Source organism: Ursus maritimus, unplaced genomic scaffold (genome assembly GCF_017311325.1).
Source record: "Ursus maritimus isolate PB19 unplaced genomic scaffold, ASM1731132v1 scaffold_32, whole genome shotgun sequence".
Taxonomy (NCBI): Eukaryota; Metazoa; Chordata; class Mammalia; order Carnivora; family Ursidae; genus Ursus; species Ursus maritimus.
In genome coordinates this window covers 15,275,669-15,300,443 of record NW_024425786.1, presented here as the reverse complement: position 1 = coordinate 15,300,443, position 24,775 = coordinate 15,275,669, and the positions used below count along the sequence as shown (strand labels likewise).

General features: G+C 37.1%; 1 protein-coding gene across 1 annotated transcript in view; it reads left to right on the top strand.

Moving 5' to 3' along the window:
• Window positions 1-24,775, top strand: part of EIF4G3 (eukaryotic translation initiation factor 4 gamma 3) — a 361,657-nt gene that overhangs the window by 107,964 nt on the left and 228,918 nt on the right. The window contains exon 3 of the mRNA XM_040645901.1: window positions 12,563-12,691. The gene's annotated coding sequence lies outside the window, so the exon portion shown is untranslated. The remainder of the gene's footprint in view (window positions 1-12,562; window positions 12,692-24,775) is intronic.

The following is a 24,775-nucleotide window of genomic DNA, read 5'->3' as shown; positions in this document are numbered from 1 at the left end:
ATTCCTTTTTTTTTTTTAAAGATTTTATTTATTTGACAGAGCATGAGAGCACATGCAGGGGGAGTGGCAGAGGGAGAGGGAAAAGCAGACTCCCTGCAGCAGGGAGCTTGATGGTGAAGGCAAATGCTTAACCGACTGAGCCACCTAGGCACCCCTTTATGATAATTCTTAACAGCTGCTTAACACTTATCCATCTATTTAATGAAAACAGAGAATGCATGTGGTTTTTAAAAAGCAAATAATAGGGGTACATGGCTGGCAGAGCATGCAACTCTTAATCTTGGGGTTGTGAGTTCAAGCCCCACATCGAGTGCAGAGATTACTTAAAAAGAAAATCTTTTAAAAAAATAAAAAATGCAAATAATATAGAAGGGTTTATAATGCAAAGAAACATTCCCCTGCTTACTCTTCACTCTCCAGCCGTGCCCTACAGTGGCAGTCCTGCTTTTAGCTAGTTTTGCTTTTAGTTTCTCTGGCATTACCTCTGTATCTCTAAATAAAACAGTTTTCTACTAGTGTTTGTCATTACCCATTAACTCTTTGCTTTGATGACTGGTGTTTCAGTTATTTTACACTCCTCTCCTCTTTCCTCTGTTTACTCTCAATATAGTTAGGTCACTGTTTTGGTCCCCTAACAACTAAGCAGACTTTTAGAACATACAGTTTGGACTCTTGATAGAAATCATATTCTAGTCTATTCTATTTATTTGGAGAGAAAGTGAGAGTAGGGGGAGGAGGGGCAAGAAGGGGTAGAGGGAGAAGGAGAGCGTGGAGCCCAACCTCATGACCCTGAGATCATGACCTGAGCCAAAGTCAAATACTTCACTGACTAAGCCACCCAGGCGCCCTAAAATGAAACAGAACAGTGTTATTTTGTTTCTAACTCCTATTTCCTTCTTATCTGTTGCTTTTTGAACTCTTACTCTTTTTGTCTGATTTTTTTTCTGGTTTCACCTTTAGTAGAATTTCTGTCGTTAACTCCTGTATTGAGGTAGAATGATAATCTCCATGATATCTTTCCTGTGAGATTTGCAGGAGCTCTCATATGGCCTCTGAATAAAGTAGACTAAACTGTAGGGAAACCATCTCTGTTTCTAATCCAAATGTAGTTTTAGGTATGGTGTCAGTCTGTTCCCTTGGGATTTTCTCCTTTGTACTGTTTGAACCTGAATTATGTTAAGAGTACTGAAAATCTGGTTCTAAAATGTATGTGGGTGCTCCTTTCGGAACCGAAGATCATTTCCTTAGAGAATCTTCATCAGAGGATATAGGAATTTATTTCATTATACAATCAGTGAATTACTCCATTTTCCACTAACCAGTGATTCAGTGTTAATTTCCATTTTATTTGTTTTTGACAAGGATTTCATGATTTGCTCTTAGTTCTGCTGCACTTTTTGCTGATTTGTTTCTGTGACCATATCAATGAAGAAGATATAGTGAGTTAAAGAGCTTTGTTACCTCATGCTATCCCTCTAACTTTTACAATTCCTTCGTATGCTAACATAGCTAAGAGAAACTGATCTAAAACTCATTTATTTCTTCTTAATTGAATATTTTTATGTTCTAAAAATAGTCATTGTGCACATATGTAATACAAATTCATGTACTTCATGCTTACAGATGCACTATATACCAGGTTAAATTGTGTATTTAAAAAATAACTTGTGGGTGCCTGGGTGGCTCTGACTCTTGGTTTCAGTTCAAGTCATGATCTCAGGGTCCTGGGATTGAGCCTTGCATCGATCTGGCTCTGCGTTCAGTGTGGAGTCTGCTTGAGGATTCTGTCTTCCCTATGTGCAGGGGCTCGCTTTCACACACACACACACACACACACACACACTCTCTCTCTCTCTCTCTCTCTCTCTCTCTCAAAAATAAATAAATAAATAAATAAATAAATAAATAAATAAATAAATAAGGATTCTGTCTTCCCTATGTGCAGGGGCTCGCTTTCTCTCTCTCTCTCTCTCTCTCAAAAATAAACAAACAAATAAATAATTTGTATCTTCTTATAAAGATTTTTATGAACCTAATGTTTAATTTGTGGGCAGAAATATTAGTAGGTTCCAATTTTTCTGTATTAGGCATTATATTAGATACTCTTCAAAATTTATCTCTTATTTTCAGTACATCCCTCTAAGATTTCCTCATTTTATATGGTGGGAAAGTGAAACTTCAAGTTATTTGCCCATAGTAATATACCTGCTAAATGATAGAGCTGAAATTAGGTATGGTTATATTTTCTCCACTGGTATTTTTGGTACCTTAGCTTTTAACATATGAAAGAAGAATAGAAAAAACAACATAATAGTAGTAGCTAAGAGACATTGCTAAGTTTGTTTTGTGTCAGTGAAACCCATGATCTGAAGTTCAGATTAGGTGAGTAGGAGAAAGTACTTCAGATTTGGCCATGTCTTTTCCTGCAGCCAGACATGTTTCTTCATAGTTTTCTTGTTGATGCCTTCAGTTCCTGTGATGTATTGCAGGTAGAAACTGTAAGTCATCTCTGAAGCTCTTGATTAAAGTTATTGTTATTTCTCAAAGTCTTTTTTTTAATTGAATCCCATGTGAAAATCATCTCCTTTCCCACTACCTAGCTTATTTCCTCAGCTCTAGCTTCTGTCTCTTTCTCTCAACTTTATTGAGATAAAATTCAAATACCATATAATTCACCCATTCAAAATCTGCAATTCATTGGATTTTATCATGTTGAGGGTTTTACAGCCATAAACACAGTCAGTATTGGGACATTTTCATTACCCCAAAAAGAAATCCTGTGTCCTTATTAGCCCATCACCCCCAGCCCTAGGCAGCCCCTAATCTACTTTCTGTCTCTTACAGATTTGCCTCTTCTGGACATTTCATATAAGTGGAATCATATAGTATCTGGTCCTTTGTAATGACTTACGTCTCTTAGCATAATGCTTTTATCGCTGAATAGTATCTGTTGTATGGATATACCATATTTATTTAGTCTGTTGGTAGGTAACTCCAGATGGTTGATATTTGAGTTATTTCCACTTTTCAGATACTATGGATAATGCTGCTATGAACATTTAGTACACTTTTTGTGTCAACATTTTAGCTTCTCTCTTCTCAACATAAAATAGAAAAGAGGTGAGATTTTAACATTTCAGTGACTCCTCTTTGCAGAAAGCAAGAAATTAAAATATCTTAGTGAGGATTATGTAATTTTTCACAACTTGGCTATAAAATCAGGCTGCAGTTGTACCAGTCCCATTTCTCTCTATTTAATTCATTCTCTCTTCCTCTGCAGACCCTTTCCAAAGAGAACCCTTTTTCTGTTTGCAGAACATGTTTTGCCTTCTTACCCCTGTACCCATTAACTTTCTTTTTGATATCCTGTCTCTAAATCTTGTTCTGAACTGAAGCTTTTCACTTCTCAAGTTGCAAGTCAGATGTCACCAAACCTTTCCAAAGTTTCAGACCTGGTTACTTCTGGTTTTCAGCAATACTTTAAATGTACATCAAATAGTAATTATCACATGATTTGTTTCTTTATTTACCTGTGACTTCCTTTCTATTGGAGCTCCTTTCAAAGACTGTTTTCTCTGTCTAGCTTACTACAGTGCCTGACAGAGCATTGAAGCTTACAGTTGACTGTAAGACAGAGGAGGTAAAAGAAGGGATCGTATCGAATTGGTTTGTATTATGATTTCTGCATGGTATGTCTTCTGTCCTTTATAATCTGTCTTAATATCAGCAGACCCAATATTTTTTAAAAAATTGTTTTCTGTCTATTATACCTCAATTACAAACAATACTGAACCAACCTAAAAAAAAATCTATTGTTGTGTCTTCTCTTTCCCTGTGGTCCTAAGTCCTTGTCCTTATTGATCCTAGGACTGCTGAAATTGGCTTAATCACCTTTGAAATTCTGAGATTCTAAACTTTTTTTTTTTAAGATTTTATTTATTTATTTTGAGAGGAAGAGAGTGAGAAAGAATATGAGCAGAGGAAGGGGCAGCGGGAGAGGAAGAAGCAGACTCCCTGCTGAGTCGGGAGCCGGACTCAGGGCTTGATCCCAGGACCCCCTGATCATGACCTGAGCCGAAGGCAGATGCTTAACCAACTGAGCCACTCAGGCACACCAAGACTGAATTTTTAAAAAATTTTACTTTAGGGCATTACCGATTTACTCAATGATAATCTTGGGGTTTTTTTTTTCCTTTTAAAATTGTAAACAGAAAAAAGAAACCATATTGATTCCATAGAGAGAGTGACTGCTTCTTGAGTATGTACTGATTAATACTGACCAAACTGGTCCAAAAATAACTTTTTGCTTTGGTTTTTGCCTTCCTGGTTTATAAATTTCAAAACTTTTCATCTTTTCATTTGCCAGTTTTCATACTTAGCTTAGAGACTATCTGGAACTTTGATAATGAACCTACCCCTATATTTATCCTCCTTCACCCTGACTCTTCTCTAGAGATTAGAGTCGTATATTCCACTGACTACGTATCACTTACAATGGCATATCTAATAGGCATCTGAACCTTTTTTTTTTCTTTACTGTTCTCCCTCTAATCCTTTCTATTCCACAGTAATACCTCCTACCACCTACTGTTTTAAGTCTGTGGTAGAACTGCTGGTGATAGGATCTGTTGGCTTGAGTGTTTAAATATTACTTGAATTATATAAAATTGCCTTCTTTTAAAATATCAGAAACACTTGAATTCCTGGAATCTTGTATGGTTCAACCTGATTAAATGTAGCTAAGAATAGAGCAAAGAGGAAAGTCATTTACTCTCTTTCTTTTTTTTTTTTTTTCTAGAGAGGGAGAGAGAGATGTGGGGAGGGGCAGACGGGGGAGGGAGAGAGAGAATCTTACGCAAGCTCCATGCCCAGCACAGAGCCCGACAGGGGGCTCAATCTCACCACCCTGAGATCATGACCTGAGCTGAGATCAAGAGTTGGGTGCTTTACTGACTGAGCCACCCAGGCTCCCCTCTCTTCTTTCTTGTTGGTAGGTGGGCATTGGTAGTGGTAATGTCAGAGAGAATGTGAAAAATGTCATGATATTAAGGAAAGTTTTCTGGTATCTAGTATGGTGCTCCTTTTTAGTTGAGTAGGCCAGCTTTTATGTATTTCCCAATATCTGTAATAAATAAATAACTGTAAAGAGTGGGAAACAAATGGTCTGAAGGAAACACTAGTATGATATGAAAAACTAATAGGGAAAACTACTTACCCATCCAGATGCTAGAGGATCATAGTATTGAAAATAACCAAGTAAGGAAAGCTTTGGAATCTTTCCGGTCTACCCCAAATTGAACCTGGTCATTTCCATGTGGGAGCTGAAGCTCTTGGAATGTTTTAGATTACCTCACTAAATAAACTTTATCAGAGTATTTAAAAAAAATCAATGATGGCTTCTCAGATATAAAGCATATGCTCTTTTTACCTTTATATGTATCGTTTGTTGTTGAAAACATTAATATTACTTGATAGGAATTCTGGAGTTTTCTTTTGTAATCCTTTTAGTAAAGATTTAATTACTATGTATTTTTAAGCACTGTGTTTTATTGCATATATTATATATTAGGCATATATGTGCAGTAAGTAAAAGCATAATGCTTTATATATGGGTGTAGAACATTTAAGAATATATCTGTATTCAGTCAGTGCCTATCTAGAATCCAGTCACAAGTCTGTATGGGAATGCTTCTTTAAAATAGAAGGTTTATATTTCATGATAATCATGAGGGTACCCCTAGAGCCAGATTCATACACTGGCTGCCTGGGTACTTAATCTCTATTTGGCTTGTATAGTGTTTTGGAAGTTAGGGAAATTTCATGTAAAAATCCTTATTTTGGGTTTCTCTTGAAAACTTGGAAGATATAACATTACTTATCTGGAATTTCTGAATGGCAGCACTTTGGCTACAGCTGAGTGTCTGAGTATTTATTGTCCTTTGAAGTGTTGGCCTTTCTCCCCAGTTCTCCATAGTCTCCGCTCCCTATTGCTTATACCTGGCCGTTTTTCCTCCCCATATGTTTCCTTCATGGTATTTCATGGATCTGGAGTTTATGAAAGAATGATCACGTTCAGGAAATATTAATGTTTTCTATATTTTAATTATTCTTTGAAAATTGTAGTTTATGTTTGATAACTTTTTTTTTTTTTTAAAGATTGTATTTATTTATTTGACAGAGAGAGAGACAGCCAGCGAGAGAGGGAACACAAGCAGGGGGAGTGGGAGAGGAAGAAGCAGGCTCATAGCGGAGGAGCCTGATGTGGGGCTCGATCCCAGAACGCCGGGATCACGCCCTGAGCCAAAGGCAGGCGCCCAACCGCTGTGCCACCCAGGCGCCCCAAATACCGATTTTTTATAGGAAATTTTTTTTTAAAGATTTTATTTATTTATTTGACAGAGAGAGAGACAGCCAGCGAGAGAGGGAGCACAAGCAGGGGGAGTGGGAAAGGAAGAAGCAGGCTTCCCAGTGGAGCAGGGAGCCTGATGTGGGGCTCAATCCCAGGATCCTGGGATCATGCCCTGAGCCGAAGGCAGACGCTTAACGACTGGGCCACCCAGGCGCCCCTATAGGAAATTGTTTTAAGGTAGAAATCTTGAATGAAAATTCACTAGTGAGCTGAAGTTTTCACTAAGTCACAGTTTTAGAGGTTCCCTCTCTTGTGCCAATATTTATTTTTTTCATATACTTTCTACTCTGTAATGACATTATAACTTATGCTAATGTGACTAATATTTTACTCCAGCTATTGGGTAGTTTGCTTGTTTTTGTCTTTAATCTTTTTTAGGGAGTAGAAGGGATTAAAATGTACATGCGTAAAAGTGCAGGAAACTAAAAGACTTTAACAAGTCATTTTAAGGCAGAAATCGTGTATCACCTCCCAGGTAGAAAAAATAAAATAGTGTGTGGTCTTGCCTGTGCACAACTCCCTCTCTTCTCAAAGTAATGTATCTGCCTTAAAAAAAAAAAAAATCCCCTGCTTTTATGGACAGTTTTGCCATCCATGTATGTATTTCTAAACTAATTTTCTTCTTTGGAACTCTTTGGGAATCATACTGTATATATTCTTTATGGTTTATGAGAGTCCTTCAGGTTGTGTGTTGCTCTAATTTTTCGTTGAATTTCTGCATAGGAAAATACTGCATTATTGGTCCATCCTCCTGTTAAATAATAGGTGTATTATTTCTAGTTTTGCTTAGTAAGACCAATACAACTATGAACATTTTTGTACATGTATCTTGGTGCACATTTTCCTGTTTCTTACAGATGTATAGCTAGGAATGGAGGAGCTGGGTCATAGGGTATGCCTATTTTCATGGTTAGTAGTTAATACCACATTCTTTCCCAAAGTGGTTGTACAAATTTACACTCCCATCAGCAAATGAGTAAGAATTCTAGAAGCTGCGCATTATTGCCAAGGCAAAAATATACTATCTTTAAAAAATAAAAAAGTTTATTGGGGGGGTACCTGGGTGGCACAGCGGTTAAGCGTCTGCCTTTGGCTCAGGGCGTGATCCCGGCGTTATGGGATCGAGCCCCACATCAGGCTCCTCCGCTATGAGCCTGCTTCTTCCTCTCCCACTCCCCCTGCTTGTGTTCCCTCTCTCGCTGGCTGTCTCTATCTCTGTCAAATAAATAAATAAAATCTTAAAAAAAAAAAAGTTTATTGGGCATATTATCTTCTAAGCTTAAATACAGTACACCAGTGTACTTCAAGAAATTGTTAATTTTGCTTTGGATTAATATGTGAAAGACAATAGGGGCGCCTGGTGGCTCAGTCGTTAAGCGTCTGCCTTGGGCTCAGGGTGTGATCCCAGAGTCCTGGGATCGAGCCCCACATTAAGCTCCTCCGCTGGGAGCCTGCTTCTTCCTTTCCCACTCCCCCTGCTTGTGTTTCTTCTCTCACTGGCTGTCTCTCTCACTTTGTCAAATAAATAAATAAAATCTGAAAAAAAAAAAAAAGACAATAATCTTTTTAGCTTTGGAATTGGTTAAGTAGTTGTCATAATCAGCTATTTTATACCTCTCTTCCCTGCCTCTGTAATTGAGATGGTAGTAATATGTTTGAAATAATGGGGAAACATGTTTTTTGCTTTATATGAAAACTTCTTGCCTCTACCTTCGAAGTATATGGATTTTAACAGTTATGATCTGAAATGAAATAATTTAGCCAGAGAGAAGAAACTCTAGTCAGAGATTTAAAGTTTCAGTAATCATTTATTTAGGAATATTTTGAAAGAAGTATTCCAGGTTTTGTGTAACTTTGATTTTTGTCCCCAACAACTTCATTAGTCCTTTGCCATTTCCTTGGGTTAGGCTTGTGTTAACAACTTACATTTTGTATAATTTCTAATTGAAGCTAGTGACGATATTAAGCTCTATAATACACTAACAGCAAACATGTAGGGTGTTATGCACTGTGACATCTGTAATGGGGGTCTTTTTGCATTAAATAGAGCACAATTGTAGCTTAGAGATTTGTTGCATGTAAGCAGTTTGTTTCTAGGGGAAAAAATTTCTATTAAAGATTTTTATTTATTTGACAGTGTGAGAGAGAGCGTACACAAACAGGGAGCGGCAGGGAGAAGCAGGAGCAGGGAGCCTGATGCAGGGCTCGATCCCAGGACCCTGGGATCATGACCTGAGCTGAAGGCAGATGCTTAACTGACTGAGCCACCCAGGTGCCCCTAGGAAAAATTTAGAATGATATGATTTTTGTGGTTCTTCTATTACTTTTTTTTTTTTTTTGAAGGTTTCTCGCAGAAGCAAATCATTGAAGGAAACAGCATTGGTTTCATTTTTTTTTTCTGGTGGGGAGTGGGTGTGATTTGTCATCTTCCAAAATTCAGTCACATGTCCTTTTTACTTCCTTGTTTGTAGATAATGCCTGCCTATGTGAACATTTTTATTTCCTTCAGATGATCCTCAGAAGGGGCCCTTTGGCAGGCCATGGGCCCTGGAGGGTTTCAGGCTGTGGCCTGAGGTAGTTCCTGTGTTCTCTGGCCACATGGGCTCCCTGGTCACCTGGCCCTGCTCTTTCCGTCCTCCTCCGCAGGGACCTCAGCTCCCATCCCTGGCAGAGAGATGCTAGCCCTCCATGCCAGCTGCTACCCCTCTCCTATTGTTTGATACAGATTTATTTTCTTTGGCTTGTTTTTATTAGTAGAAACCCCCAATTTGGGGAGAGAGTGCCCTACTAGCATATACAGTACCGAAGGATTTCTGCAGTTTGGCATAGCCATTTGGGAATGGCAGAGGTTGCACACCTCAGGGATATTTGCCTGTGCAGGTTGTTTTTCATTAGTGCTTGCTTTAAGGACACTTTTAATGTAGTAATAGCACAACACTTTTGGCTTTGGCAAAATACCATATCCTTTCTCTCAAACATTTGTATTTTATTGGCTGATGCAATACTCTTAAAAAGTACACTCAAGCAGTTTTCAGGGAAAAATGAACCAGATGAACACTAACCTTTGTCTGAAATCATTCATGTGGGGTTTTTTCCATCTTTGTCAGTATATAGAAGAATCTCTTTATAGTTCTAAAGAGTGTATTTTTTTTATTCTGATTATTTTACGTATTCATTTCTATTGGTAACAGTCCACATCTATGTATATTTTATGTCTTTAGTCCACTTGTTACTTTATTTTCCCATTATTTGCTATTCCTACCTTTTTACTATCATGTATAGTGCTGCTGGATAGATCTTTGAAGTTCCTAATTTTTTAAGTGAGATTATTTCATTAGGATATGTACCCCAAACTGGAATCATTTTTTGGGTATTATTTTAATGCAGTTGTGACACACTGCTTTATAGTTTTGGAGACAAGGCAGACTCATTCACAGTACCTACCTATATCCTGTTTCCTTAGATACCTGCCAGTAGGGTCAAGTTTTTTTGTTTTTTGTGTTTTTGTTTGTTTTTGTAAATTTTACTTTTGTTATTAATGACATGCATGAAGTAATATGTTTTAATATTCTTTTTTTTAAGGATATTATTTATTTATTTGTTAGAGCACAAGCAGAGGGAAGGGCAAAGGCAGAGGGAGAAGCAGGCTCCCTGCTGAGCAAGGAGCCCGAAGCGGGACTCACAAGGAGCCCGATGTGGGACTCGATCCCAGGACCCTGGGACCATGACCCAAGCTGAAGGCCGATGTTCAGCCAACTGAGCCACCCAGGCGTCCCAATATTTATTCTTAGTAGCAGTTTATTTTTTATGTTTTCCCATATTATTAATGATTTATTATCCTCAGTAAACTTAATCTTTGTTTGTTTTATCAGGATGAATTGGAGATTTGATCTAACATGGATTTTATATAGCTAACTTCTTTGCTCTCACTTTATTTCATTATGTGAATTTCTTTTTTTTAATGTTAAAATATACAACCATTTTGATGTTTTACTTTAGCCATATATTAAAATAGTTTATTCTAAAACGTGAAATAAGATACATTTATAAAACCTCATCAAGGAGAAATTGGCTTACAAGAACGCATTTCTAGTTATTGGTTTTCTAGAGTAATTGTTTAATTGGTAATTCAATTTTTATCCTTTGAAAAATTTTCCTGAGATTTATAAATGCTATAGCACTTCACAGTAAACCTTGTGTCCATATAAATACAATTTTCACTCAAAATTAGAAGAAAAGTTTTTCAAGAAAATCATAGAACTATTTAAAAAACAAGAAAAATTAAATACAATTACTTTAAGTCTTAAACTTTTGTTAGCATCATTCATATCTCTTCTAGCCTGTAAGCTTTTTGCCTCTAGTTAGTTCTCTGTGAATCCATTTAATTCGGCAGTGGGTTCAGGTAGCTGAGCCTGTAGGTATTTAAACTGTTTTAGGTAGACATAAGGGATTCTAAAGTTAGGTTAATGGGGAGTAGACTTTCTTTAGAGCTTCTGACTGAGTGAATTCCAGGAAAAGCTAATATCATTTGGAAACCACTTTCCTTTCTACCCGGGGAGAGTTTTCAACTGTGAGAGAAATCAGGGGATCTGAGAACTTAGATAGAGAAAATATCTAATTGAATGTTATCATTTCTTTGAATTATGAATGTGGGCAACAACTGTCACTAGTGCTTATTTTTTTAATACATTAGTAAAGAACATATGTTACTGTATCACAAATTTATCTTAGTATTTTAATATCTGTATTTCAATATAATTAGTTTTGTCATTGTCCTATGTATTTTATACATTTAAAAATATCCTAGGAGAGGTCTGTAGTTTCTTCTACTAGACTGTAAAAGGTTTCATGACCCCTGCCCCCAAAATCTGAGAACCTCACCTTAAGGAGAATAGATTCTTTCACATTTAATGACTACAGAATTGCCCCCCATTCATGGGCGTTTGCCAAACTGTCATGCTAGTCTGGGTTAGATTGTGGTAGAGATGAGCTGGCTAGGATTGATTGCTAGGCTTTAGGAAGGGGCTTGGGTAAATTGTTTTCATTTCCATCATAGGCTGATGGGCAGTTTATTGCCAACGATAAGTGGGGAAATGTAATTTTTGTTTACTTAAAAACACATGCTAATTATTTTTCTATACAAGTTCATGACTATTGAACTATATTAGAAAATAAAAATGAGGAAAAAAATACATGTAATGCTTTCTGTTAAGATCTTTTTGTATCTCCTTACAATCTTTTTAATGACACATACACCTGTGAGTATGTGTATATGTGTGTGCATTTTATATATACACATATATGTAGACATAGAATGGAGGCAAAGATATATGTATAGAAAAATACACACATGTGACTGTACATGTATATTTAGGTGTACTGCTTTAAAAAATGAGATTATACTCCATAAGTTGCCCCATTTTCTTCAGGTTTATTGAGGTATAATTTACATAATGTAAAATTCACCTTTTTAGTGTGAGTTCTTTGACACCTAGAGACATGTAGTCCCCACTACAGTCAAGGTACAGAACAGTTACTTCACTCTGAAAACAACCTCGTGCCCCTTCTGTAGTCATCTTCTTTCCCTTGCAATCATTTATTTCTTTTTTGTTTCTTTTACAAAATGTCACATAAGTGGCATTGTACAACATGTAGTTTTATGTTTACCTTCATGCATTTAGCATAATTTTCCTTTAAGATTTTTGGTTTTATTTTATTTTTGTGTGAAGATTTTATTTATGTATTTGAGAGAGAGTAAGAGTATGAACAGGGGGAGAGGTAGAGGGACAAGCAGACTCCAAGCTGAGCGTGGAGTCTGATGCACAGCTTAAGCCCAGGACCCTGAGATCATGACCTGAGCCGAAGTCAGATGCTTAACTGACTGAGTCACCCAGGCACCCCTAATGTTTTTGGTTTTAGATTATGCTTCAAGAATCTTTTATCAAACTGATGATAATAGTTACTTTTTTTTTTTTTCTCATCATTCTATTGCTGCATTTTGAAATTTTAAGTCTTTAGTCCATCTGGCACTTACTTTAGTATAAATAAATTGTGAGGTAGAGAATTTAATTTTAAAAATTAACTAGTTCAGCAATATTTATTAAGATTGGGTTACTAGTATAAAACTCTTACTAAATATTGATTTCCTCACAGGTAACACAAGTAGCAAGACAGCCGGGACCCCCGACCCCTTCCCCTTATTCAGCACATGAAATAAATAAGGGGCATCCAAATCTTGCGGCAACGCCCCCGGGACATGCATCGTCCCCTGGACTCTCTCAAGTAAGATAAAATTTATATTTAAAGAAATTTCCATATAAAAGCAGTTTTTCTGGTTTTCTAAAGCAAACTTCTGAGCAGTAACATACAACATTACTTGAAGAATGTTTTTATTTAATTTATTTATTTAGTATTTTTTTAGACACACCGCTCTAATGTGGCTGCTGACAGTTTTATACAATTATATTTATGGAGTCATTCAAAATGAACTGTCAGTGATATAGTGATATTTAATTTTCTTTTTTGTTGTTTAAGAAATTAGAGTATGGTTGTAAAGTCCATTTAAAACCCCACAAATCACGTTTTTGCTTTCTAGTGTGTAATCTGCTAGTCTTCCTTCTTCTCTCTTTTTGGTGGAGTGGTGGTGGTGATTTTCTACTTAAAAAGAAATGGGTGTTTTTACCTCTTAGAGCAATTGTGGTGGGCTTCTTTGTTGGTTGATTTGATTTTTTATTTCATAAATAGGTATTGGACTTTCTTAGACTTAACATTATGTTGGATTGCTAAAGAATGTGAACTTCATAGTGTATTTCCAAGTAACAGGTGCAGGGGACTTGAAACACTGTTGTAAGAAGTCACTCTGGGTCCCCTTCATTTTAAGCCATTTCCCAAGATACTGATTAGCTTGTACCATTCCACCGTTACATGCTCGTTTGGTCTTTGTTGTGGTTAAGAGCTAGAATTATGAAGTCTCTTTTAGGAATGTGGAGAGAGACAAGCTATTTGACCCATTCTGTTTGAGACTATCAGTGTTTATACATAACAACTGCTCCTTTTAATAATGAAAACTTTTCAGTTGTTGCTTCCATATTTTAGGCCTTTTAGAACTTACATAATAAGAGAGAAAGTATTACTATTCAAAGTAATGCTAAAAGCTGGTGATTGTAAGTTACAGGGCTGATTAATGTTCGTTTAAAGACTGTAGAACATTTGGAGAAGGAATGTACAACTTGCCAAGCCATGATTGATATTTTAAGAAATACATAAATTAATTTGCACTTAGTTTTATGCTTAAACTTGGTTTAAATCATTCCTGTTTAATTTTGAGTTTTAAAACTAAAATGTCAAAATGAACTCTAAATTGTTTAAAAGGAGGTTCTTGTGTTCGTTTTCATGGCACTGAGCAGAACCACCCAAGCTATTAATATTTGTGTATTAGTCCAATTCTAATCATGAGGGAAAAACTAGTAATGTGAGTAGGGAAGATTTAATATAAAAGATTATTCAGGGGGCACCGTCTGGCTCAGTAGGTAGAGCATGTGACTCTTGGGGGTTGTGGGTTTGAGCCCCATGTTGAGCATATAGATTATTTTATTTTATTTTATTTTTAATTTATTTATTTGACAGAGATAGAGACAGCCAATGAGAGAGGGAACACAAGCAGGGGGAGTGGGAGAGGAAGAAGCAGGCTCACAGCAGAGGAGCCTGATGTGGGGCTCGATCCCATAACGCCGGGATCACGCCCTGAGCCGAAGGCAGACGCCCAACGACTGCGCCACCCAGGCGCCCCTAAATTATTTTAAAAAAGAGATTATTCAGTATAACTGAGGATTGGAGTAATGAGGGATTGGCTTATTAAAGAAAGAACTCTAAAGAATATACAAATGGCAAATATAAGGAGCAGATGCTTATCCTGGGACTGAGACAGAATAGATATGAAAGAGCCTTCTTCTTTAGGGCTGATATTGGAGAGTGCATGGCTGTGGCTCACCTCATGGTATAGAAGTCAGTGTAGTATTATATCAGTGGAATTTCATAGAAATCCTTCTGGAACTTGATGGAAATGTACTCTGTTGAGAGTTGGGGAAAGCTGGATCCTCTAGTGCCAGTCTCCTTTAGCAAAGAGCTGCTGCAGTGTGCAGTGGCTAGAGGCTCCTTATATAGCATCTCTGTTTACCAGAGATACTTTAGATAACCTTGAATATGCCGGATTATAGGTCCCACGTGGTAGAGCAGCTTGCATCACAACTTAAAACTTGCTGCAGGGTCTTTTGTTCTGTTCTTCACTCAAAATTGGAAACCCTACAGGTGACTTTGTAGATAGGTCAAAGTGAAGCACACTCGAATGTGTAGTGTATGTTGTTTTTAAAATTCATAAAAAGCCTACCAAACCTTGTGTCTCTCCCTTTTTCTTTTTCATGGTAGTTAGTGTTAGGTAAGAGACTTCTCCCCCATCTTGGGCTGAAATCCAGACCTTGTTGAATAGGGCATGATGTGGCTCACCGAGTGGTAGAGAAGTTGTTGTGGTGAAATGGCAGTGGAACTTACTAGAAACCCACCCTCTGCAACTTGCCAGAATTTTGCCCTCTGGGGTGGTGAGGGAAAGCTCTTCACAGGTAGGTTTCTTAGAGGAGGTATTTTGCTGCCTAAGAAGATACCAGGGGTCGTTGTTAACCATTGGGCCCTGCTGTCTGCTGCGCATTTCTGTAGCAGCCTGGCACTGAAGATGTGCCCTCTAGGGCAGCTGAGCACTGGAGAAGCCAGATTCTGGAAGAGCCACGCGTGGTGCAGGAGCTTGATGTGCAATCCAAATAGGAACCAGGAATCAAAACCCCTTCCTCCTGCACTATTTCTGTAGGGCCCTCTATTGACAGAGCTTAACATTGTGTCAGCTGAAATGGAAGAATATTTAAAATACTTAAAAATATTTAAATATTAAGGAGACCAGATCCATTTTGACTGTACAGACAAACAAGATAAATTTTGAGCTTAAAAGGCTAGCAACTGATCAGTGGCACATAAGGGGAATAACTTAATTTTCAGTTTCAAATTATTGTTTCAAGTTGTGATTTGGCCTAGGCAGTTGGCTCAAAACACTTAAGTTTTCTGAAAGACCTTGCTCCTTTAAAAATGCATAGTTTGCATTTAAAAAAGAAAGATCTCCCTGTGGTCTCAGTTGTTGAGCCCACAAATGCCTTTATGTATGCAATTTTATTAGTTGCCTTTAGAAGTCAAGAGTACATGAATCCTAGAAGAAGGTTCATCAGGTATTATCTATCTTACTTTTGAGTTTGTGGTCTCTTTTGCTACCATATTGCCTATTTGATGAAGGAACCCAGTAAATCACACCTGGTCACAATCCCCTTTCTTTTCTCTTCCCTTTCAAACAGAGGCTGACTTACAGGGATTCATTTGTTTCCTAACAATGTCTTAACCTCTGTTGATAGAGTGAGGAATTTTTTCTGAGTGGCATGCTTGGAAAATTGAGGAGTTTTGTGGGAAACTAAGTCTCCTTAGGTTTAACAGTTGACATACTCATGGATCATAATGGAAAGCAGAGCCTTCAAATAGAGGAAAAAGGATTACAGGCTTGGCCTGAAATAGGCCTAGCTTGTGGGGCTGTCTTTCACTTTCTGGTTACATGATATTGTGTAAATTATTTAGTATTTCTAGAAGGTGGTTTCATCATCCGCTATATAGGTGAGAATTAGAATTTGACCACCGTTCAATAAGGTTATTATGAAGATTATATAAAATCCTGCCTTAGAATAGGATATGCTAAATACTCAGTAAGTGGCATTTACTATTTTCATGCCTGTCAGACTTGGTTCTCCTCAGGATTCATTTGTGTGTGCGTGAATGTGTGCATGTGTGTGTATGTGTGTCTCACTCATCTAATTTAGCTACATGACTGGTATTATTGTGAAATTCAGCTCTCCCCAAGAGTTTGAGATCTCTTCCAAGTCTTTGCTTTATCCTTCGCAGGATAAAAGAAGAGGCCAACCTTGGTCATTTTCTTTTAGCAGTTAGTGTGGTTTATTATTATGCACAAATCAGCTGAAGGTAAGAATAAAGATACTCCTTTAAGCCACATGCCCTTTTTGATGAGTCTCACCCGCTTCTGTGAATCTACCTGTCTTTGTGACTTAATGTTTGACACTAAATACATCTATTAGGATTTAAGTGAAAGCACCTAAGTTGAAGAAAAGTGAATTTCATAGCTTTGAAACATAAAAGAAGGAAAATATAGAAAATTGCTCCCCAGTCTATATTTTTTTTCTTAAGATTTTATTTATTTGCTTGAGAGAGAGCAAGCAAGCATGCATGAGGGGAGAGGCAGAGTCAGAGTGAGAGGGAAGAGCAAACTCCCTGTTGAACAGCGAGCCTGATTCAGGGTTCCATCCCAGGATCCAGAGATCATGACCTCAGCCATCTGAGCCAACCAGGATCCCCCCTCCCCCCGCCCCCTGTCTATTTCTTAAATCATCAGTGGCAGCCTCTTCATCTGCTTCTTTCCCTTCCAGATAGGATTTTACATATGTGTATAAATTGGCACATGCCATATTTTAAGGCTTTATTTGCATTTTCATTGTTAAATGACTTCTAAATCTTTCCAGTCCTCTCCCCCCTGGAGGTTTTTGGGGTTTTTTTTGTTTTGTTTTGTTTTTGTTTTTGTTTTTGTTTTAGAGTGGGGGAGGGGAGGACAGGGAGAGGGAGAGAGAATCTTAAGCAGGCTCCTCTCCCTCTGTCTCATGACTCTGAGATCATGACCTGAGCTGAAATCAAGAGTCAGAGGCTTAACCAACTGAGCCACCCAGGGGCCCCCTCTGGTGCTTTTGTTTAATTAAAGTGAAAAACATTGGACTATTAGTCTATAAGAGATTGATAGTTAAAAGGATATTTTCAAACTACAGTAAGTTTGAGAGACAGTCTTTTTAGGTGTGGATTCTTTTCACTTACCGTGGAATGGCAGCACTTTAACAGTCTCTAAACCCAAAATGCCCTTACTTTGGAAATGGTGAAGAATTTGGAATTTAAAAGTGTCTTTTGGGGCAGATTTCAAAGTAAGTAGAAAAATGTAGAAAAATGCAATCTCCAGGAGACCTGAGTTAAGAGTCTTAGCCCTGCCAGTATTATTTCAAATTTTGACCCAGTGGAAGTTCTTATTAATGTGCGGTTTTTCTCTTTGTAAACAAATAGCTTGTGTTAAATGAGATTGGAATTTCTTTAAGGTCTTCGTGGGTTTTATTTTTACTTTTTTTAAGGTTTTGTTTATTTATTTGACGGAGCACAAGCAGGGGGAGCAGCAGAGGGAGAGGGAGAAGCAGGCTCCCCGCTGAGCATGTAGTCCGATGCTGGGCTCTTTCATGATCTGAACTGAAGGTAGATGCTTAACCAACTGAGCCACCCAGGCGCCCCTCTTCGTGGGTTTTAGAAACTCTTTCAGAATAGGCTGTTCTTATTATGACAATCTTTTGAATGCTGTGTTTTTAATTTAAAATTAGGCAAACTTTTACATTGTGTTATTTTTTTATCTTTTTAAAAAATAGAAGTTTATTTGGATTATCTTAAATTACTTAAGCAAAACAGATTTTTTTCCTACTTATTGCTTAATTGTAGTTACACATTTGCTTTAACTCAGTTAATTTTCACAGAATTGAGCTAAATTACCAAACAAGGAGATCAGACTGGCACTGATTACCAGGTTCAACATCGAGGCCTTTTTTTTTTTCTCTTAATGTCACTGTGTGTGTGACTCCTAAGCTATGTTCACAGTAGCTAGTGAGAAAGTATGGTCAGAACATTGCCAAAGAAGTGGAGCGATAGGATGTTTTCTGTATGCTTCTGGAAATTTCTATATTTTCTGGAAATTTCTTTTGGTTTTCCTTTCTTCTGAGAGATCAACTCAGTCATGTTTTATAGTGGACTGAGAATGGTGATGGTATATGATCCCCTGGTTCAATTCTTCACTGTTTCTGGAAATACTGAGCAAAGGACTTCTTCATCAGGGAATAATTCTTGGTCATGAGATTTCTTCTTCTTTTTTTTAAATTTTATTAAGCTTTTTAATTCCAGTATAATTAATACAGTGTTTTATTAGTTTCAGGTGTACAATACAGTGATTCAACAGTTGTATACATTGCTCAGTGCTCATCATGATAAGTGTACCATGATATTTTTTTTAAACACTATAATTTTCATTATTAGTACATTTCAGATGACTCATGGTCCCTACAGTGTCTTCATTTTATCCAACTTTCAGACTTTAATTTCCTTTCAGAAGTCTTATTTTATTACAGAAAAATTCTCATGTTTCTTTGCAGTTCTTGATTGACCGATTATTTTAGGCTTTGCAAATTGCTTTTTCTTTACGATTAAGATAGTGATTTTATTTAACTGCATGCAAGCTTTTATACTTTTTTGTGTTTTTTTTTCTTTCATGAAGAAAATAAATTCTGATTTGACAACTCTGATAGTCTTGCTTATAATCAGAATAAAATAGAGGAAGCTTTGAAACTTTTTTCATATTTCATTATTGAAATAGATAAGTATTGAATTTCTATAAAAAAAGCAAAGCAAAGCAAAATTTATTGTGTTTTACTCCCCTTTCCCCTATGGAACGCACCGTGGCTATCTAAAGCAGTCTTTTTTTTTGAGATGTGTGGTGCTTGGAAGCTGCATTTCCACCACATAGGGATTTGACGTGGGTTCAGAAACCTGCAGTTCTGACTGTATTGAACTGGTCCTCATGGTGCCAAATCATCTGTTTCTTTTTTTTCCCCTAATTGGTAATATGTGTACTTAAAAATGTATACCTTGTTGAAAACTTACTCAACACATATTGTCCTTAAACTCTTTACCAATTAACAAACCTTTACAAGTGTCATTAGTATAGAAGTTACAAGGAGCTATAAAATATCCAGATCATTTATGTCTGTGGTTTCATCTGGTATATGTTAGATAATTATGATAAGCTTTTTCCTCTAATTGTTGAGACTGTTTTAATGTTGTAATATTTGATTGGAGAATTTCACCTGTCTTTTTTTTTGTTTTTATTATTAAAACAGTTGTAACCATATTTATAAAGTAGGACTTCCAAATGTTTTTCTGTCAGGTGAATTTCATTTTTTATGGTTTTATAACTTACCATGAAACATGCCTAAAGTAATTTTTATATGCTTGATCATCCTTTTCATTGCATGTATCGAGAAAAAGAATCCCAGTGATTTTCATTAAAAATTTCCTTAGTTAGTTTTAACTCTTGCTGCAAGGATGATAGTTAAGTTGTAATTATTATTCAGATTTTTGTCACCCTAAACTCCAAGTTCTAGATTCTGTTTGGCAAATTTATAATACGAGAACTTATATTTTGAAATATAAAGTATAAAGAGTGAAAGTTTTAATATCCTACATTAATACAACCTTGTTTTAGAGGGCCAAGGAATTTTGTAAGAATCAATCTGTAAAGAATGTGATTTCATAAACATTTCTTCTGTTGTCTTTGATACAGGCTCAGGTTTTGTTGATGATGTTCGTTTTTATCCAAGCTCTTTGAGGGAGAAAAAGGTTTTAGGATTCTATCTTTCACATCTTTGGAGTTGCTTCCTCTGGACACATCCTGAGGGGAGCGCTGCTTCCTCCTTCTCCCCTTTCTCTTATCTGAGGATAGTCCACACACAATGTTACATTAGTTTCAGATGTACTGCATAGTGATTCAGCAACTCTATACCTTACACTGTGCTAACCACAAGTGTAGTTACCATCTGTCACCATACAGTGCTATTCTAAACCTCTTACTGTATTCTCTATGGTGTAAATTTTATTCCTGTGACTTATTCATTGCTTAACTGGAAGCCTATATCTCGTACTCCTCTTCACTCCATTTGCCCATTCCTCCAGTCCCTTTCCCTTTGGCAACCATCAGTTTGTTCTTTGTAATTATAAGTCTGATTCTGCATTTCTGTGGCTACCACTCATCTGTTTTAATAGGTAGTGCATTCTCTCAGCGTTTTCCTTGTAAGTTTACCACTTTGGAATTTCACATTTCACTTATTTCCCTTAGTTTAAGAAGAGAAATTCACTTGAGTGCCATCAATCTATTTTTCACTGGCTGTGACATTCAGATTTTTTAGATTTTATGGTTCTGAAAATTGCAACTTCAGTTCAGCTACAGAAATTAGCATGTGCCAGTAAATTTTGTGATGGGAGATTGAACAGGTGAATTTTAAAGAGAATCAGGAGATGGAGCAGACTGACAATTCAAATTGCTTGTAATATTTCCCACAGAAATTCATATTCCATTTGTCTTGGTCTGCCTGAGCTGCTATAACCAAATACCATAGACTGGGTGGCTTAAACAAAGGACATTCATTTCTCGTATATCTGGATGCTGGGAAGTCCAAGATCGAGGTACTGGCTGCATTGGTTCCTTGTGAGGTCCTTTTTGGGTTGCAGAAGGCCACCTTCTTGTTATGTTTTCACATGGCAGAGAGAGAGAGACATGCAAGCTCTCTGGGGTCACTTGTAAAAGCACTACTCCCACCATGAGGGCCCCATCCCCATGACCTCATCTAAACCTAATTGTCTCTCCAAATGTCATCACACTGGGGATAAGGCTTCAATATATGAGTTTTAGGGGTGGGTGAGGGAGACACATGATTCCATCCGTGATACCATTTATGTGATTCAGAGAGCTGTGGGGGAAGTGGGCTGATAAGACTATGGGAGAAAGGTCTGCATATGGGGTAAGTACCAGAGATAGGTAGAATATTGACCTGCATTTAATTGTACAGATGGGTATATGTGTTTATACCCCAGATTAATGGAGTGGGGAGGGGAATCAATTTGCAAGGAATGAAAGAAGGGAGAGGAAAGCTTATTATGGGAGTACATTTGACCCTTGAATGACACAGGTTTGAACTGTGTGGGTCTACTTATATGCAGATTTTTTTTTTATAAATGCAGTGCAGTACTGTAAATGTGTTTTCCTTATGATTTTCTTAATACTTTATCTAGCTTTATTATAAGAATAGTTTATAATACGTATACAAAGTACATGTTAATCCACTGTTTATGTCATTGGTGAGTCTTCTGGTAAACAGTAGGCTTTTAGTTATGTTTTCAGGGAGTCAGAAGTTATATGTGGGTTTTCAACTGTGAGGGACGGTCATTGCCTCTAATTCTTGTGTTGTGCACGGGTCAACTGTATTTGTTTTATTACGGATCAGATGATTATTTGAAGTGTTTTGCTAACTACAAGGTATGGTGTTTAAAAGCTAGCATCTTTTTTTAATTTTTATTTTTTTTTATTATGTTATGTTAGTCACCATACAGTATATCATTTGTTTTTGATGTAGTGTTCCATGATTCATTGTTTGCATATAACACCCAGTGTTCCATGTAATATGTGCCCTCCTTAATACCCAATCACCGGGCTAACCCATTCCCCCCCTCCTCCCCTTTAAAACCCTCAGTTTGTTTCCCAAAGTCCATAGTCTCTCGTGGTTCGCATCTTAAAAAAAAAAAGCTAGCATCTTTATAGAACTAAGAATTGTGAATTTCAGTGACTCAATAGTCAACGAAAAGCAGACAACACACATTATGTAACTTTGCAGTAATTTTAAATTCTGTCAATGAATACTAAAGGAGAAGTTAAGTTATATTTAAAGGAAGTAGAATCAGGGTGCCTGGCTGGCTCAGTCAGAGCACCATGCGGCTCTTGATCTCGGGGTTGTGAGTTTGAGCCCCACGTTGGGTGTAGAGATTACTAAATATTTTTTAAAAATAAAGCAAGTAGAATCAAGTAATATCAACAATGAATATTATACATCGATATATAAAATGACTCTTATGAAAATAAAATGTTATAATTCACTTACCAGATTTTTTTCTCAATGCATAAATTTCTTTACTATTCCTTTTTCTCACATGTTCATTTACACTGATAGATGTGAGAAAGAGCTAAATCTGATTTTAAACATTTTTTATTTTTACTTTTTTAAATTAAATTCACTTAGTCAACATATTCATCGTTAGATAAATAAAACACATCATTAGTTTCAGATTTTAAACTTTTTTAAAAAACATTTTTAGGTGACCTTTAAAGCTTGTTTATTTATTTAAGTAATTTCTTACACCCAACATGGGGCTCAAACTCATGAACCTGAGGTTAAGAGTCACATACTCTTCCAACTGAGCCAGCCAGGCGTCCTTGATTTTAAACTTTTTATTAATTGATGAACCCTTATTTTTTTCTCAGTGAAGAATCGTAAACTCTTACGCTATCTCAGTTTTCCCCTTCTTATATTATGTGTTTCTGTCTGCCCAGTATTTTGGTACATAGGTACCTTAACTAGGTGATAGGTAGAAGAAAAATTATGTCGCCAGTTTTTTGTTATACTTCACAGGCAAAATAAATCTCCTCTTCAGTTCCCTTTCAGTGATGCTCCATTTTCACATACTGCACTATATTATTAAAGACTCTGTTTGTTATTTCAATTCTTATTCTTGAGCACCATTAAAATTGCACATCTTCTTTTACAGTTCATTTCCAAAATTTAAGTCTACCCATTGAGTATAGTTGACAACATGATAACCTAAGTAGTTTAGCAGTGCAGCTTAATATTTTGTCAGGGGAAAGAAAACAGCTGTACTAAGTATTTCAAATAGAGGGGATTTTTTTTTTTTTTTTGAAGATTTTATTTATTTATTTGACAGAGAGAGACAGCCAGCGAGAGAGGAAACACAAGCAGGGGGAGTGGGAGAGGAAGAAGCAGGCTCCCAGCGGAGGAGCCCAATGTGGGGCTCGATCCCAGGACCCCGGGATCACGCCCTGAGCCAAAGGCAGATGCTCGATGACTGAGCCACTCAGGCGCCCCTCAAATAGAGGGGATTTAATACATAAATTTTTTATACCAGCTGATTGATTATCAAGGAGGTGCTGAGGTAATCCAGAGATTAATAACCACAGGAAGCAGCTAACATGCCTAATGCTGGAGGAATGAAAGAAGTGGTGGTGTTGCCAGACCTAGGAGCTTGGAGGAAGGGTCCTTGGGGACTGTTAATGACACTTCTGAGAAGGGAGTTAATACAGGTTGGTCCTTAGACAACAGAAAGTCTGTAGGTGAGAGAATTAGGTGAGACTGGTACTTTGTGCATGCCTGTCTGTTTGTTGTCATCTCTAGTGGCTTTGAGAGGCTGGGATCTGAATGGAGCTGGTGTCAGGAGCCATGCTGACAGGGGGTGAAAACACCCTCCTACTTATAAGGAGGTTAGAGCTAAAAAGTAATAGGTAAGTAACTTGGCACATACAGTGGTAGAAGGATATGTAATTTCCTTACTAGTAAAGAATAAGGTGGAACCAATGGACCCCAATGAATTTAACAGAAGACAGGAAAGAAGATAATACAAAGTAAATGTGATAAAATAGTAGGACTATTAAACATGTTAGTCACTATAATAATAATGAAGTTAAATTCCTCTATTAAATAGTGACTCAAATTGGTCAAAACCTAAAATTTAGGAATATGCATTTAAACATGATACAGGAAGATTGAAAACAAAAGTATGGAACCATTACTGGGAAAATGCTAATGAAAAGAAAGCAGGCTTAAGCAGCCTTTACAAGTTAACATAGAATTCAAGACAAAAAAACCTATAGGAGAGAGAGAATTCCTATAATGAAAGATTTAATTCCTAGAAGATGTACATCATAAACTCTTATTTTCTTAATTTGTTTAGAATATGTATAAAGCAAATGTAAAATAAATTGAAATTGTCAAATCCATAATTAGTGTGGGAAAATGACATCTTAGAGAAGTGGACAGATCAGTAAGTATAATCATGTAGATCAGGTGTTGGCCCTTCTCTCTCTCTCTCTTTTTCTTTAATTTTATTTATTTATTTTTAGAAGAGAGAGCACAAACAGGGGGAGTGGCAGGCAGAGGGAGAAGCAGGCTCCCCGCTAAGCAAGGAGCCCATCCCTGTGTGGGACTTAATCCCTGGACCCTGGAATCTTGACCTGAGCCAGAAGGCAGATGATGCTTAACCAACTGAGCCACCCAGCCAATCCCCCTCTCCTGTTTTTGGTACATGAAATTTTACTGGGCGGGCGCCTGGGTGGCTCAGTCAATTAAGGGTATGTCTTTGGCTCAGGTCATGATCCCAGGGTACTGGGATCAAGCCCTGCATCAGGCTCCCTGCTCAGCAGGAGAGCCTGCTTCTCCCTCTCCCTCTGCTGCTCCCCCTGTTTGTGCTCTCTCCCTCTCTCTGTCAAATAAATAAATAAAATATTAATTTTTTTTTCCGGAACACGGCCGTACTAATTTATGGATTTTGTTTTTGTGCTACAACTGCAGAGTTGAAAAG